Here is a 16,616-nt window from a genome sequence, read left to right as displayed (position 1 = left end):
GCGTACACATTTGAGAATGTGTATGTCATAGGTGTATGGTTTAGCCGCACGAAAGCTTTAAGGCTAAGAAAAGAGGGCAAAAAGAGATGATAAAAAATAATGTAAACAATAGGGAGGAGGAAACAAATGAAGGGTATAGAATCTTCGGAGTCTGGCGGCATTCCAGGGGTTCGGTTCTAGGCGGTTGTCTGATGCATCACGCAGGCGGTACACTCATCAAGTGAGAACTTCGTCAATGATGAAGGGACCCTCCCACTTGGGCTTGAGTTTGTCATTTTTCTTCTCCGGCAAGCGTAGAATGAGTTTGCCAACATTGTAAGTCTTGGCCCGTACTTCTCTGCTGTGATATCTGCGGGCCTGCTGTTGATAAAATTCAGAATGGGCTTTTGCAATGTCGCGCTCCTCCTCGAGGGCATCTAAGCTGTCCTGCCAATCAAGCTTGGCCTCTCTCTCTTAGTACATGCGCACTCGAGGTGAGTCATGAATAATGTCGCAGGGTAACACAACCTCTGCGTCGTACACCATGAAGAAAGGTGTATATCCGGTAGTGCGATTGGGCATAGCCCGCAGCCCCCAGAGTACGGAGTCGAGGTCCTCAACCCAGTGCTTGTCTGATTCTTTCAAAGACCACACTAGTCTGGGTTTGATGACGATCATAATAAGACCATTGGCTCGTTCGACTTGACCGTTTGTTTGTGGATGATAGACGGAGGCGTAATCGAGCTTAATGCCTAGATTAGCACACCAGGCTTTCACCTCATCGGTCGTAAAATTAGAGCCGTTGTCGGTGATGATGCTGTGTGGGACACTGTAACGGTGCACAACACCGGATATAAAGTCTATCATTGGTCCAGCTTCGGCCGTTTTAACTGGTTTGGCCTCTATCCACTTAGTGAACTTATCTACCATGACTAGTAGATATTTTTTCTTATGGCTGCCTCCTTTAAGGGGTCCAACCGTGTGAAACTCCCAGACCACAAAAGGCCAAGTGATGGGGATTGTTTGTAGAGCAGTAGGTAGCATATGGCTTTGGTTGGAGAAAAGCTGGCATCCGACACAACGTTGGACAAGGTTCTGTGCATCTGCTTGGGCCGTCGGCCAGTAGAAACCTGTATGGAAGGCCTTGCTTACAAGGGCCCGAGCAGCGGCGTGGTGACCACCGAGACCGGCATGAATTTCAGCCAAGAGCTACCACCCCTCTTCCTCGAAGATACATCTTTGAAGTACTCCGGTAGAGCTTTTCTTGTAGAGTTCTCCTTCATGGACCTTATAGGCTTTCGAACGCCAAACAATGCAGCGAGCCTCATTTTGATCCTCAGGGAGCTCTCGCCTATTAAGGTAGGCCAAGAAGGGTTCGGTCCATGGGGCAATGACTGCCATGATAAGATGGGCTGAAAGTGTTATTTCGGTGGCGGAGCCTCCAATGATATCGATATGTTCGAACTCTGGGCTTATGGTCGGATCCGGACTGACATTGCCGCTCTCCCCTTTCCCCACCATGGATGGCTTGAAAATCCTTTTCCAAAAAGATGTTAGGTGGGATGGGGTCGCGCTTGGCGCCGATGCGAGCAAGGACATCCGCCGGTTGATTACTTTCTTGAGCCACATGGTGAAACTTGAGCCCCTCGAACCGAGCCGACATTTTGAGAATGGTGTTACGGTAAGCTACCATCTTCGGATCCTTGGCATCGAAATCTCCATTTATTTGAGATATCGCGAGGTTCGAGTCCCCGCGCACTTCCAGGCGTTGTATGCCCATGGAGACAACCATCCGAAGCCATGCCATAAGGCCTCGTATTCGGCTGCATTGTTGGAGTACATACTGAACTGTATCTCCAGTGGGGGATGTTAAGACAACGCCCGCCCCTAAGCCCGCCAGCATTTTGGAACCATTGAAGTGCATGACCCAGTTGGACTATGTGCCGCACTCTTTAGGGAGTTCGGCTTCTATCCATTCAGAGACGAAGTCTGCCAGTACTTGGGATTTGATGGCCCGGCGTGGCTCATATGTTATATCGAATGGAAGGAGATCAATGGCCCACTTGGCAATCCGGCCAGTGGTGTCGCGATTGTTTATTATGTCGTTCAGTGGAACTTCGAAAGCCACCGTGATCGAGCACTCTTGGAAATAGTGTTGTAGCTTCCGGGATTCCATGAAGACCGCGTATGCTATCTTTTGATAATGAGGATACCGGGACTTCATGGAGTTAGGACAATGGATACGTAGTATACCGGCTTCTGGAGCGGGAATTTGTGTCCGTTCTCCTCTCGTTCGATGACGAGTACTGCGCTCACCACCTAGTGTGTTGTAGATATGTATAATAACATTGGTTCGCTGACGCTTGGCGCGGCTAGGATTGGGTTGCTTGCTAAAAGAGCCTTTATTTCTTCCAATCCGGCTGTTGCTGCATCTGTCCACTCGAAGTTATCGGTGCGTCGGAGAGTCGATAAAGTGGCAATGCTTTTTCTCCTAGTCTAGAGATAAAGCGGCTTAAAGCTGCCATGCATCCAGCTAGTTTTTGGACCTATTTAAGGTCTGTTGGTGTAGCCAATCTCTCCCTATCTATCCTTAATAATAATAAAACACGGATTGACTCTGTGGGTTCACCGTCACAATACGCTTCTTCCCGTAAATTTACGCTTTTAGTTTTTTTTCATCTATGATATTTTCTACATCTGAGGTGGTACTATTGCTCCGCGGTCGTTTTACCAGAAGCCGGCTGGGCTGCGGTTCCGGCGAGCTGGGCTTGGTGCGGCAGGTCCTGGCGAAGCAAGGCTGGGCCTTCGAGGCGGTAGCTGGAGATGGGGCCCACATGGGCACCCCTGGGGTGTACCTCCTGGTCATCGTCGGAATGCCAAAAAAAATGCTAATTTGTGGATTCGAACTCAGGCCGTCCAGGAAAGAATACGTAGCCGCTAGCCAACCCACCAGGCTGATGTTTCCTGCAGTAGATAGGAACTTCTTTTCTTTCTATCCAAGTCACAAAGCGTGGGCCACGCGCCTATCTCAATTGCTCGTTTTGACAAGGGGCAAGGTGGGATGATTTTTACTACATCACCAAGCAGCCTTGGGTCGATTGAGGAAGGATGAGATGAGGCCAATTACACGAGAAATAAAATGAAGGAAAGAGAAGCAGGGTCACAGAAATAAGGAAGAAAGGGAGGGAAAGATAAAAGGAAAGAGTAGGCCTTTCTATATATGCGCTCCATGTAATAAAATGGAGGACAATTATTAGGAAGGACAGGAAGGCAGGAAGGAAAGGGAGGGAATGATAAAAGGAAAGAGTAGGCCGGAAAGGGAGGGAAAGAGAAATAAAGAAAGTAAATGATGGAAAGAATTAACCACGTTGTATAATACCCATTGCCAACAAACAAATTTATTCATGGGATAAATGCAATAGTGTTATATAGTATGCTAATACAAACTTAGATACGCTGGTTGAAACCGGCACAACCAACTAGCGGTGCTATCTAGCAATCAATATTAGCTAAATTATGAGCAACTTTATTTTTATTACGCTCAATTTTCAATGGAACCAATCCATGCAGATCGAGGAGCTTCTTCATCTCCACAGTGAAACAAACATTTGTTGCCTCGCCTCAATTGCTCTTTTGCTTGTGAGCTTTGGGAGGCCCTCTGCCATGTGGATGTAGATGATCAAGAAGAGTTAAAAAATCATCTCATTTTTTTCAGAAAATTAAAAGTGTTTTTTGTCACCTGAAACTTGGTTAGGGCACGTACAATGCGGGCGCTAGGAATAAAATCCTGGCATCTTTTCCATCGTCCCGGCTACTTTCGGCCTTGACACATAACCTAGAGTCGGACACTAAAAAAAGTATACACAATGTAGTTGCTGGGCTGTATGATTGTGCATGTTAATTTGCTCAAGATTTTAAACGCTCTTGCATTGGAGCCGGCCTTAGGGTGATATTTTTAACCTTGTCATATGTTATTCATTAGCTATTAATGATGTTCGTGTATGATAACTGATTCCACATGAGCTTGTCAGTTAATGCTAGCCTACATGGATAGTGTGTTATGTTGTGGATCAACTCATCATCTTGAGATTGATCACATTTGGGTGCCTTGTGATCGCATAGACATCACAACTATCTCAGACAAGCACGGGGAAGAGGATAAGGTGCGAAAAGGAAAGGGGTGTTTGATATTGATTTTCACCCGTTGCAACGCACGAGCCTAATAATAAAGCACGGATTGACTCCGTGGGTTCACCGTCACAATATGCTTCTTCCCGTGAATTTACGTTTTCAGTTTCGAAAAAACCCGTATTCGAGGTTGTACTAATTTTTTGCTTAGGTAATTTTCGGTTTCATCCACTCCTACGTCTACATTGCCCCGGACGTCCTAATTGTTCAGCCTACATACGAAGCAGCCCACATCAGTTTACGCTAAAGTTTTGTACATCGCCGGCCCGCATCAGGCACCTAGCTGGCTTTCTTTTTCTCAAAAAAATAGACCTAGCTCGCTTTCTTCCATAACATGTACTCCGTAGCTGTGTTGAGAATCTTTCTTTCATCAAATAATCTCACCTCGCTACTTTACATCTGATCTCACCAGTTCATATAGGTACGCCCTAGAAAATCAACAAGAGGCCTCCAAAATCAAGAAGGAAACAAATCAAGAAGGAAATGAAGGACAAGAACAAATCAAAGAGAAGAGAGCCCATCTGAAGATACAGAAAAAAAAGGGGCAGCCATTGGTGGTGGTGGAGCACGGGAGTGGTGGTGCACCTCCTGCGCCTCCGCCACGGGCCTGCCGCCATGAGTCAATCAATGCCTCGCCAGATCTGGCGAGCAACCGAGCCGGCCCCGCAGCCACCCATCGGAGAGCTCCACTACCATGGCACAGGGCTGCCGCCCCAACCGCAGCAGCCCCGCCGCCACCGCGGCCGTCGCAGGTGGGCCGCGGGACAGGCGTTGGCCGCCTCCTCGAGGTCAACACGAGCAGACGAAGTGGCGCGGGATAGGCCGGACCTTAGGGGCATGCGCTGGTGGCGAAGGCCGTGGACGTATGAATCGGGCCAGTTCCGACTGAACCGCGGAAGCTGCTGGATGCTATGTGCGTGCACCGATTATATATTTTTCCGGCTGAACACCCATTATGTGTGTGCATCGATTATATATATTTTCGGGCCTGATTATGTAGCATCCAGTATTTGCTATTGTTTGTTGTTACTGTCATAATTTAATTTTCATGTGTATCACAACTTACAAATATATTATCAGATATACTATTAATTAAATTAAATGAAATGTTGGAAAGAAATACTACTCTATTTCTTAAGGGAGAAAATATTTGGGGCTCACCATTACTTGCTGACCATCAAGATATTCCTCAACTCTGGATGTCATCAATGTCTTGGTGATATAGGGAGGAGAGAGGGAGGGACAAAGAGTAGATAAAGTGTGGACAACGGTCGATTCTGCTCGCGTCATGTTTCACCCTGCATAGCAACTGGGTTGGGGGATCTGTAGCTCTATGTACCCTAATCTTGATCCTCATCGAGGTCCGATGATAATGTCCAGGATAGTGGTCATATTGCCGTGGAGGGTGTGCTCCTACTACAGGATGCAAAGTGTCAACAAAAGAGTGACAAGCATTATAAACTATTAACTTTCCAGAAATCATACTTTTTATTACACATAATCCAATTTCTTTAGAGCAATTTGAAGGAGTAGGTTTCGTTAGCAGAGAATAAAATTACAAGCTTTTGGAATAAAATGGGATCTTCAAAAAGTGGATTCTTACGAGTCTTACAACCAATTTAATTGGTACATTATTATTATTCATCATGACATGTAAACTCTCGAATACCAAACTAACTCTCAGATTTATTTAAACCTGTTGCAACACATGGAACAGTAAATATAGCTTAGAAATGTTCACAGTTTCAAACTATTTTTGTTTCAAAAAAAATATTTGCACTATATAAAAAACTTAAAAATGTAACCATTTAGAAATGTAAACTTAAAAATTCCTAAACAAACATTTACAAATGTAAAACAAAAGAAAATTATTTTTAAAAACTATTAAAAAAATATTTTTTCTGAAATGTTCAAATTTCTAAAAAAACATTAACTATTCTTTAAATATGTTCGTACTTTTTAAAAACACTTGAAAATTCCGCCAAAAAGCACTACTAACTACAAAAAAACATTTCAAAATGTAAAGTAGAAATAATTAATTTACATAAAAATATTTCATAGAGAAATGTGCCGATTTACATAATGTTTTATACTACTCTTCAAAAGATTTTACATTTTTAATGAAAATATTAGGTCTTAATAAAAACAAGGAAATTTTCACGTTCAAAATTTATTTAAATTAGATATATAAATTGACAAAAAAGGACCCATGAAGCAAGTTCTGTCACATTTATTGCCCGGTGTAACGCACAGGCATTTGTACTAGTATATATCTCTCCCTAATAATAAAGCACGGATTGGGTCTCCGGGTTCACCGTCGCGACACTTTTCGGAAAAGTCCCTGTGTTTTTAGTATTCAACCCGCAGTTCTTTGTTAAGTCAGAAAACGTTTCGCACCCTCGGTCCTATTTAAAGTGCACGGGCTGTAAAAAAAAGAAAGGAAACATCTCTTCTATCCGTGCTCTCCCTCTCCTCCCGATCTCAGCCGCCAGAGGTGCCCGACGCGGGGTGACGCTCGATCCGGTGCCGCGCCGGCCGCGGTGGGGGACGAGCTCGCCCTGGTGGAGACGCGACGGATCCACCAGTCCATCCCCCGCTCGCCGTACGCCCCGACCTCCACCAGAAGCATTGGAGAGGATGGAGGCGCACATGTGTTTTTGGGCTGCCACTCGGCCGGAATTAATGGAGATGGGGGCGATGGTGGGTATGTGGACGGGGCCGCGCGGTGCAACACGGGGTGGGAGGCACATCAAGCGTAGCCCTGCTAAAGCTTCCGGCAGAATTTCCGTCCCCACCACGGGCGGCCGCCTGATCCCCTCCGTGCCGCCACACCAGAACGGGGATTACTCCCACGTGGCGGAAGGCCATGAGCTTGGATGTTGGGGAGTGGCTGGCGGAGGATACGGTGAACGCTGGGTGGGGGCTGGCTAGCTCTGCCGTTGCCAATTTTGGTGTTCTGCGTGAGTGGAATTTTTGGTTCGCTACGTCCATGTGCTTGGTGCACTGGGGTGTGATTAGAACGGGCCTACATGGTGCTCGCCGTCGATGATGCCGTTTCTCGGCTCTCGTCGCGGCCATGATCTTACATCTGTTGCTGTTCATGGTGATTAGAATGGGTATTCCGCCAGATTGCGTGTGTTTGCTCCTGCTAGGACATGGGATTGTCTAATGTGTCCGCCTGTGCGAGATTTGCGGCTATTGGGATTGCAATTGCTTCGTCCATTGTCAATCACTCCTTTCTTGCATGTTAGGATTCTCTGTACTAAACTGACACTTGGTTGGATTTACTCTTTCATGGCTCTATGAAAAATCTAGCACGACTAATCTCATGTGGCCGCTGGAGGACTACTTGCCAGTTCTTATAGGATTGGTGAAAGAAGGCGAGTAATTGCTGAAATTTGATGTTGTGTTTGTGTTTTCATTTTGCTGGTTTGCAATTCTATTTATTTTTCCTTTCCATGAATACTGTAAAATGTGCAGGTACTGACTTGAGGCTCAGTTCGTTTGGGCTAGCCAAGAGGACGAGGTAAGCTAAGTGACATGCGCCAAAGTTTTCTGTTATATAATGACCTGTTAGTGCTTAGCTAAACTACATCAAACAATCATCGTGGATGGATGGTACTAGGTGTTGTCCGTGCTGCATTTGATGGCCATGGTCAAAAGCCAACTCTTCCTCCTCCGGGATCGATTTCATTTCCAGCTTGCTCTGCCACAGATGGATCTTCAGTCATCCATGCCGTTCGTGTTGTGCTCCCGTCACCGGCCGTGTGTGAGTGGTGTGACCTGCACACTCTATTGGCGGAGGAAGCAGGCAGTTGCAGGCAGAGGAAGCAGCTTGCTACTTGCAGAGGAAGATTAGGATTGCATAGCACGATTAGAATGGCTCATTTTATGGTTTTGGTCTGGATCGGTAAACCGTGAATTGATATTTGTTTCTTGGTGCAGGAGCTTCAAGGCAACAGGGTTAGCAGGATTCATGCCAACAAATTCTATGATTTCCTTCCCAAATCTGAAATTGTACATGCACTCGTGTATGAATGTTGACAATTTGATTGCAGCGGGGACTGGCAAATAAAGTGCAGTGCTCATCGTTGCATATATATTCAGGCCAACATCAAACTTCGGTATGAGGATCAGGCAGGTAGCTTCATGCATCATTGGATATGAGAATTGCTTACTATATATTGGGAATTGTTTCTGTTTCTTGGAGATATTAACCGTAGCTTCTTATTAGTGCCAGCATGGTGAAAGAGCTATATTGTTGTGCCTTTCTTGGATTCAGATTCTTCTATTCCATATGGTCACAAGAAACTTGAGAGTATTTCACAAATCTTTGCCTTGCCAAAATAAGGGTGACTGCAAACTCACTTATTCTAGCCTATTTAGTTTCTGATTGCTCACTTTCTTATTTATGTGCTGAGTTAGGAGTTTACACAGATTAAAGGTATGGTGGAACTGTACATGCCACAGCCAAAATATGGAACTGTCCTCTCGCCCCTGCCATGTCGTTGTTCTATTACACAACTGATGACATCGGCCTCTGAAGCTGCTCATAGTCGCGGGGATAGACTGACTTGTAGCAAAGAGCTGGCCACTGAAGATTAGTTCGTGCAGGGGCGAATCATGATCCAGAAGCAACGGTAGACAATACAAAGTACAGAAAACATTTCCAAAGAGATAGCAGAATACCAATGTGTGTAGAGAGTATTTACATGAGCATAGAAGAATGCAAAAATATTCGTGGCATAAACAACTTGATTACAACATGGTAGTTGTTGTATTTCCAGTTCATACTTTCTGTTTTTTTTGTTACAATATAGCAATCCTTCACATTATTTGGAAAGAAGATACCTAAACCTTTCTGTTTGTTGCCTGAGAAATATATGTAGTACTCTACTGAGCTCTTACTGAAATTCTAATAGTATTTGCTTTTCTTCTCTTTTGGTGCCAAAAACCAAATAAAAAATCAGTAAGTAAAATAATTTGTGGTAGTCTGAAGGAGTTACAGTTGGCTGCACAACGCATGGGTTGGATTATTGTTTTTTTCTCAATGACAGAGTTGTAGAGTTGCACCGTGAGAGTGTATTGGGAAGCTACTAATTGTGAGAGGGTAGTCCTGATGTTCAGAGCATGTGACCATCATGTGTTGGTCCATTGAACCTTGATTTTCTCTCTCTCAGAGAAACGTGGAAGCTGGAAGGTAATGAGATATGTATTCCCGCCAGTGTTATAACCATAACTTCATAATTATGCATGCAATTGTTATTTGATCTATTTCACATGTTTCCTTGCTATATTCATCCAGTCTTAAATCCAAAAAGGTGAACATTAGTCATTACTCTTAATAATAATTTGTGGCTTAGCATCATGCATAAACGTTATTACCATAAAAACTGTAAATTGGAGTCTTCTATGAAACTATTTTTCTTGCAATTCCTACTCTTAAAGTCAGAGTTTATAAATGGAAATGTCTAAATTAAATTCTGCTATTATATCCATTCACACAAATACCTCGACGATTTTCAGTTGTTAATACATAAAGAACAATAAGCATGTCTCGGGTTGGTACACAAATAGAATCCCAAATAACGGAAAAGAAAAACAAAATGTTCAAAACAATATCGCACGTAAGTATATTTAGACGGCATTTTTTTATGAACATCATCTTTTATCAAGTTAATATATCTTTTATTAAGCAGAACAATGTTCAGGTTTACGAAAAAAACTATTTAAGGTTTGGGATAAAGTTGTTCTAGCTTCCAAGAATTGTTCCAAGTCCATGAGGAAAATATCCCAGGTTTAGGGAAAATATTTATCCATGTTTATGATTATTTCTTAATGAGCCAGCGACAACAGTTAACCTAATCAGATTAAGATGTCTTGAATTAATCTCAGACAATTAATACACCATCATGACTAGATAGCACCTCAAACAGTTGACGTGGCAATACAACTAGGAAAGACCTGAACTGAACAAACATACATTTCTCAGTCGTTTTGCAAAAATGGTCCTGTTGAAAGCACAATTTTTTTTCATGTTGGGAATAATTGATGTGGGAAATGAAGCCATCAGTTGTATTTTCAGCCATACTTACTACTCCCTCTGTTCCCAAATATAAATATTTCTAGAGATTTCAACAAGTGACTACATACGGAGCAAAATGAGTGAATCTAAACTCTAAAATCTGTCTACATACATCCGTATGTTGTAGTACATTTGAAATGACTAAAAAGACTTATATTTAGAAACAGAGGGAGTATCTGATAGGGAAATGTGATGGAGTTTTCTTCCATTGCAACAAATTTAAGGGCGTGATAAATATTTCTCCCGTTGCAACGCACGGGCTCTTTTGCTAGTCTTTCCCTAATAATAAAGCACGGATTGGGTCCCCGGGTTCACCGTCGCGGCGTTTTACATAAAGGCCCCTCTGATTTTATGAATTGAACCCGCCGTCCCTTGTTAAGTAAATTTAAAAAAAAACGCTTCATTTTTTCATAAAACACCCTGTCGTTTGGACTATTCAACCCGCGGTCCGAGCTGATTTGTAAAGAAAAAAAGAACACGACACGGGCTCGCCTCCTCTGCCTCTCGCGAAGTCCCACTAAGTCATCGCCGCCGCCGCCACCACCCACGCCGGCCGCTTCCGGCGACCTCCGGCGCCGCGCAGCGCGCCCCGGAGCTCCCCACGGTCCGCGCATCCCTCCCCTCCGGCCAGATTCTCTGCTCCCGTCCTCTGCCGCTTGCTCGCAACGGGAGCCCCCGATTCGACCTCCCCTGCTGCGCCACCGCTCCCCAATGGCCGCGCCGCCCAAGATTCTCGCCGGGGCCCGGGGCCTCTCGCAGCCGCACCCTTCCCCTTCACGCGCCCCCCATGCCATCGTTTCTATGGGTGCTCAAATCCATGGCTCTGGCGGCAAGCCGTAGGCCGGATGAGCCGGCGGCATACAGAGAAGGGGAAGGAGGTGGAGGTGGAGGTGGAGGTAGCGGCGGCGGCAGCGGCGGTGGAGGTGGATGGGGACAAATTCGACTACAACATAGAGGATTGCCGCCGCAGGTTCCAGGCCGTCTACCCTGGTGAATCGTTCAAGCACGACGCCTAGGGTTCCCCATCGCTATCCTTTGGTTCGCCTCTGGTGTCTACCACGACGTTCCAATCGCCAGAGTCGGAGCCCCGCCATCGTCCAATCCTCGACTTGGGGCCGTCTCTCATCAATTCCAGCCATTAGAGCACTGCACCAACAAAGGGAACCCAAGAGCAGCTCCTCGCGAAAATCCTCCATCGCATCGAATTTTTGAGTTCTTCCAGAACTTCGGTGAGATTGCTTCTGCACTGTTCGTCACAGGACGGTGAGTTCCTTCTCGCTGAAACATCTCGGTATATTATGTTTGGCATCAATTTTTTAGCCCCCTACCAATTGTTGTCAAAAGTAGGCCTGGCATTGTCAAAATAGCTTTTGAGGGATTTTTTTTAGAAACAAACTTCTGCGAGGCACAACCATAATCTGTGTGTTAGAAATAAGCTTTGTTCATGTATATTATTATGCCCAATTTAAAACTGAGTATGATCAGAATGGTTTCATTATGGTTATTGTGACTTGTGACTGAAGGACTATGCCATTGTTGCCCCGTAAAGATTTGTGCAGGTCCATACTTCCTTTTTCCAATGTGGTCGAGGTCTCTAGCAAGGATACCCTCCCTGGGGTGTTCCGCAACTTCGTGGACTGCGTCTGCTCACCCAACGCCAGTGGAGATCCGCTGCTGCAACACCTCAAGGAAGCGTCCTGCAACACAGCGCAACGGCCGCAGGATTGTCCTTCAGGAACTCGGCACCTGGACCTAGGCAGGGCAACGTCGTCTGTGCTATCCTTGTCTTCCTGGTGAGCCATACTTTCCTTTTCCGATCCGTCCGTTTGGAAACGGAAAAGCTTTATTACTTTGTTCGTTCACCTATCTGGAGGTCCTAGAAATTGGGGCATGTTGGATGAAGTATTAGCGGCTGGATTAACTGTGCTCAATACCACCAATGTTTTTCTTGAAAATGTGTTTTACATGCTTCTGTACAGTTAAATGATGTGCTTGCTTGTTACATAGTTTTTTTTAGCTACCTTTCTGGGTGTGATTTCCCTCAAATTCAGGGGCGATCGGCAATATCAATGGATGATACTTTGAAGGCTGTTGCATCTAGGTAATTTGGACCTAGAAGGACCAATTAGTATGCAGATGATGCCTTGTTAATGTACAAGCAGAAAAATACTCGAACACTCATGCTATGCTGTTCATTAATCTGTTTTTGCAAGTAAACTGGAGCTGGTTCTTTATAGTTGCAGATTTTTTAGCTTGCAAGATCACTAGAAGTTGAAACAAATTATATGTATGTGATGGATCAGCGAAAGTATATCAATCAAAGTAATGTTCAACTCCATGGACCAGAGAAAGTATATCAACTGGCAAAACAAATTAATCAAAGATAGGCGACCCTTGTATTTGTACAAATCTTTTGTGAGGCACTACTATAATCTGTGTGTTAGAAAAAAGCTTTGTTCATGGATATTATTATGTTCAATTTGAAACTGAGTATGATCATAAAGGTTTCATTATGGTTGTTGTGAGTTGACTTAAGGACGATGTCATTGATGTCGTAAAGATTTGTGCAGGTCCATGCTTCCTTTTTTTGAAGTCTGCGCGGTCGAGGTCTATGGCAAGGACGCCCTCCCTGGGGTATTCCGCAACTTCATGGACTGCATCTGCTCACCCGACGTCAGTGGAGATCCACTGCTGCGACGCGTCAAGGAAGCGTCCTGCACAGCGTAGCGGCCGCGGGGTCATCCTTCAGGAACTTGGCGTGCGACCTGCTCACCTAGACTTGGCGGGGCAGCGGCGTCTGTGCTATTCTCGTCATCCTGGTGAGCCATACTTTTCCCATCCATCTGTTTGGAAACGGAAAAGTTGTATTACTTCGTTCGTTCATCTATCTGGAGATCCTAGAAATTGAGGCATATTGGATACAGTATTAGCGGCTGGATTAATTGTGCTCAGCACCACCAATGTTTTTCTTGAAAATATGTTTACATGCTTATGTACAGTTAAATGATGTGCTTGCTTGTTACATAGTTGTTTTTAACTACCTTTCTGGGTGTTATCTAAGCATAAGTTTTCTCTCAAATTCAGGGGCGATCGGCAATATCAACGGATGATTCTTTGAAGGTTGTTGCATCCAGGTAATTTTGACCTAGCAGGACCAATTAGTATGCAGATGATGCTTGTTATTGCTATGTGCTTGTTATTGCTATGTGCAGTACTATTGCCAAATAATTTAGCTATGTGCAATACTATTGCCAATCATCTGTTTAGATGCTTTTCACATCAAAGGGGTGATTTTATACTAATTTAGTAATTTTCATATGTGGTTGCGATGATGGATAACATAAAAAGACATGTAGTTCAAATCGCCACCAAGCACATCAGTCCTTTGAATGTTAAGCACATCAAATGTGTTAAGTTCCTGCATCAGCTCCAAGCAAGCCACTTCATGACAGGAGTCAGGAGGCTACAAGTCCTTAATAATAGAGAAAAAATACTAGAAACCTTATGTGTTCTATTTTTTTAGATCAGAATCCTAGACGATGGCAGTTTATAAAATATTTCCAGAACCTCTGTTCTTTATATATATATTTCTCAAACTAATTCTGCCATTGATTAGCAGTGACATTTCCAAGCCTTGTCTTCCATTCTCAGGTCGATGATACCTGAAATTCTTCGGAGTTCTTTTGAATCGAAAGATCAGGAAATAAGCTTGTGGTGACTTTCTGAGGTTTTCGCATTGGACCGTTTGGAACTTCGGATTGGCAGAGAGCTAGAGACCCCGGTGCTCTGAAGGATGTTGAATTTGAGAACAGAATTTATTGTTGTTAAATAATATTTGCTTCTTTCATATGGAAAAGTTAGCGTTGTTGGGAGCTCGATGTTGCAGTGGGCCTTGACAGTGGCTAGCTGGGAGTTGGCGAGGTAGATGTCGTCGTCGACAAGGGCCGTGACCTCATCTCCTTTGGCCCCAAGTCCGACTACCACCACAACCAGACATGCTCCTCCATAGGTAAGGAACTTTTTATACAGATTGCTTCAACACATTTGTGATGACACTGCAGAGCTTAATAAGTTAGTATATGCAAGTTCTGTACTTTGTGGTTGTATCAGCGTAATGAATTTGATGTTCCAGACTGTTGCATGTACCACTCAAACTCACTACATTGATCCTTTTTTGTTTTTCCCCATGGCTCTCGCTTTGTCCTTGCACATATAGTTCAAAGAGTAAAACAGGAACACTACGCCATCACTGAATACACAAGTATGATATCCATATCATTTCCGGTAAAAAGGGGTTGAGATATTTAGCTCCCTTACAATCAGTATGATTTTATATCTATATGTTAACAAATAATTTCAGGCTGAAAAATATCACTAGAACCAGCATGAAAATTTGACCTCTTGGAACATGAAAACAGTGGCTTACTTCAGCAGGCAAGCTTAAGAGATGGTTCACAATTAACATCTGAGTTCACAATTATGGCTCCTGATTTCCATCTCAGAGGTTGATAAATACATATGTTGTTATGTTGATTACATCTGCGTGTGCACTCAGTGGTCATGGTGAATTAAAAAATAACAGAAACAGAGGGCCCACTTTTAAAGTGCTCGCAATTATTTTTTAGTTTGATATGTCTCCACAATATGGTTGTGTGCATTTCTCGAACTATGATCTTAACTTATCTGAAAAATATTATTCGACATTTTAGGCCTTGGATTACTGTCAGCTACAAGATAAAGTTCGGAGAAAGGAGCTAAAACTTGACTCACCAGGTCTGCTCTATATTGTACCATACAGTTCATATTTTGGTAGTCTTGCTTCTTCGGAAATTTCTGAAATTCAAAGTTACCCTCAAAGTGGTAGAGAATGGACAGAACTAGAGCATGGGCTGTCAGCTTCTGTGTTGGTAGGGCAATTCTTAGGCCCACCAAGATACTGGTCCTGGACAAAGCCACTGCTTCGGTGGACAGTGCAACCGATAACCTGATCCAGAACACACTACAACATCATTTCTCAGGGTCAATTGTCATCACGACTGTGCATCGAACATTAAAACAAAACATTGATCCCCATGTGGGTAGTGGGTACACAAACATTGTCCTTTTGATTTATTTTTCCAGTAGATGATTGTGGACCATGTTTTTTTTACTCCATGCCCTTTTGCTGTACTACATAAGACAATAGAAAGCTGGTTCATACAAGAATGTATGAACATCTGGGTGCCTTCATCAACAAAGGAAAAAATAAACCAAAAAGTAGAGGTTGTGAAACTTCACTTATATAGAGAAGATAGTTTGAGAGTAGTACTCAATGAATTTCTACTTAAGATGAAGTTATAATTTAGGAAATCTACTTCCTAATACACCTAACCATTTCTAAGTTGTACAAATTCCAAAAAAATGTTAACTCCAGCTTCACTCTGGTTGCCCTTTTGCTAAGGCCACATAAGTTATATTGCTATACTGAAGTGTTGATATTAGTATATGTAGCAATAGCCTCTGCCAACATTCTGAAAATTGTAGCATCCTTTATACTAACATTAAATGTTTTGGATGGTTCTGTTTCTTGAGCGGCTGCTCCCGTCCACGGCCTCCTTGATCTCAGGATCTGCTCCTTCTCCACGTCTGCCCACGAGGACAAGGAAGCACAGCGGTGGCCACTATCACCGCCAGAAGGACCGTCCATTAAGGCAGGATGGTGTACAAGTTCCTCTTTTTTTCTAAGCTCAGGTTCCTCTTTCTTGCATGAGTTATTCTTAAGTAGGATTTACATTAGTTGGCGCAATCTGATTAACTTGAATTTTTTTATGGTGGCCACTATAATTTTCGTGAGTTTTTGTTGTTCGCCCGTTGCAACGCACGGGCACTTTTACTAGTAATAATAAAGCACGGATTGGGTCTCCGGGTTCACCGTCGCGCTGGTTTTGTACAACGCCCCCTAAAGTTTTTGACAATTAACCCGAGCTCCAGATTTTAAGTTAGTAAAGTAAAAAACGATTCGCTCGTTCACAGGACCCGGAGGCTGCTTCGCCACGCTCGGTCTCCACCTGCCCCAATCTCCGCTTCTCCAGGCCGTCATCCCCAACCCACCAGATGATCGGGCCCGACGGGGTCGACTTCTTCGCCGGCAACGGCGCCTTGGGGTTCGACTCCGGCGTCAGGGACCTTAACATGGTAGGGCCGTTCAAGATGGTCCTCCTCCCGCTCCTCACGCTGCTCTTCCCCTCCCCCTCCCCCGCAAGTGCCGCCTCGCAGTCCCCGCTCGCGGCCACCTCTAACGCCTCCTCCCACGCCTACGCCCGCCCCGTATCCCACCTTCTTCAACGACGTCGTCGACGCCGTCGCCGACAAGTATGGCTGCACC

General features: G+C 44.2%; 1 long non-coding RNA gene across 3 annotated transcripts; it reads left to right on the top strand.

Annotated features, from left to right (window-relative positions):
• Positions 1-6,595: 6,595 nt before the first annotated feature.
• Positions 6,596-16,332, top strand: LOC123128599 (uncharacterized). 3 transcript variants are annotated; one of them, XR_006463318.1, is made up of 6 exons: positions 6,596-7,693; positions 7,793-12,045; positions 12,823-13,071; positions 13,337-13,386; positions 13,904-14,261; positions 14,962-16,332. It is a non-coding gene; the product is annotated as an uncharacterized lncRNA (long non-coding RNA). The 3 variants fall into 3 exon arrangements; XR_006463317.1 differs by having other exon boundaries at positions 6,596-11,515; positions 11,802-12,045; XR_006463316.1 differs by having other exon boundaries at positions 6,596-12,045.
• Positions 16,333-16,616: the final 284 nt, after the last annotated feature.

This window comes from Triticum aestivum, chromosome 6A (genome assembly GCF_018294505.1).
Source record: "Triticum aestivum cultivar Chinese Spring chromosome 6A, IWGSC CS RefSeq v2.1, whole genome shotgun sequence".
NCBI lineage: Eukaryota > Viridiplantae > Streptophyta > Magnoliopsida > Poales > Poaceae > Triticum > Triticum aestivum.
Note: the sequence above shows the minus strand (reverse complement) of the source record. Positions and strands in the feature narration are given on the sequence as shown.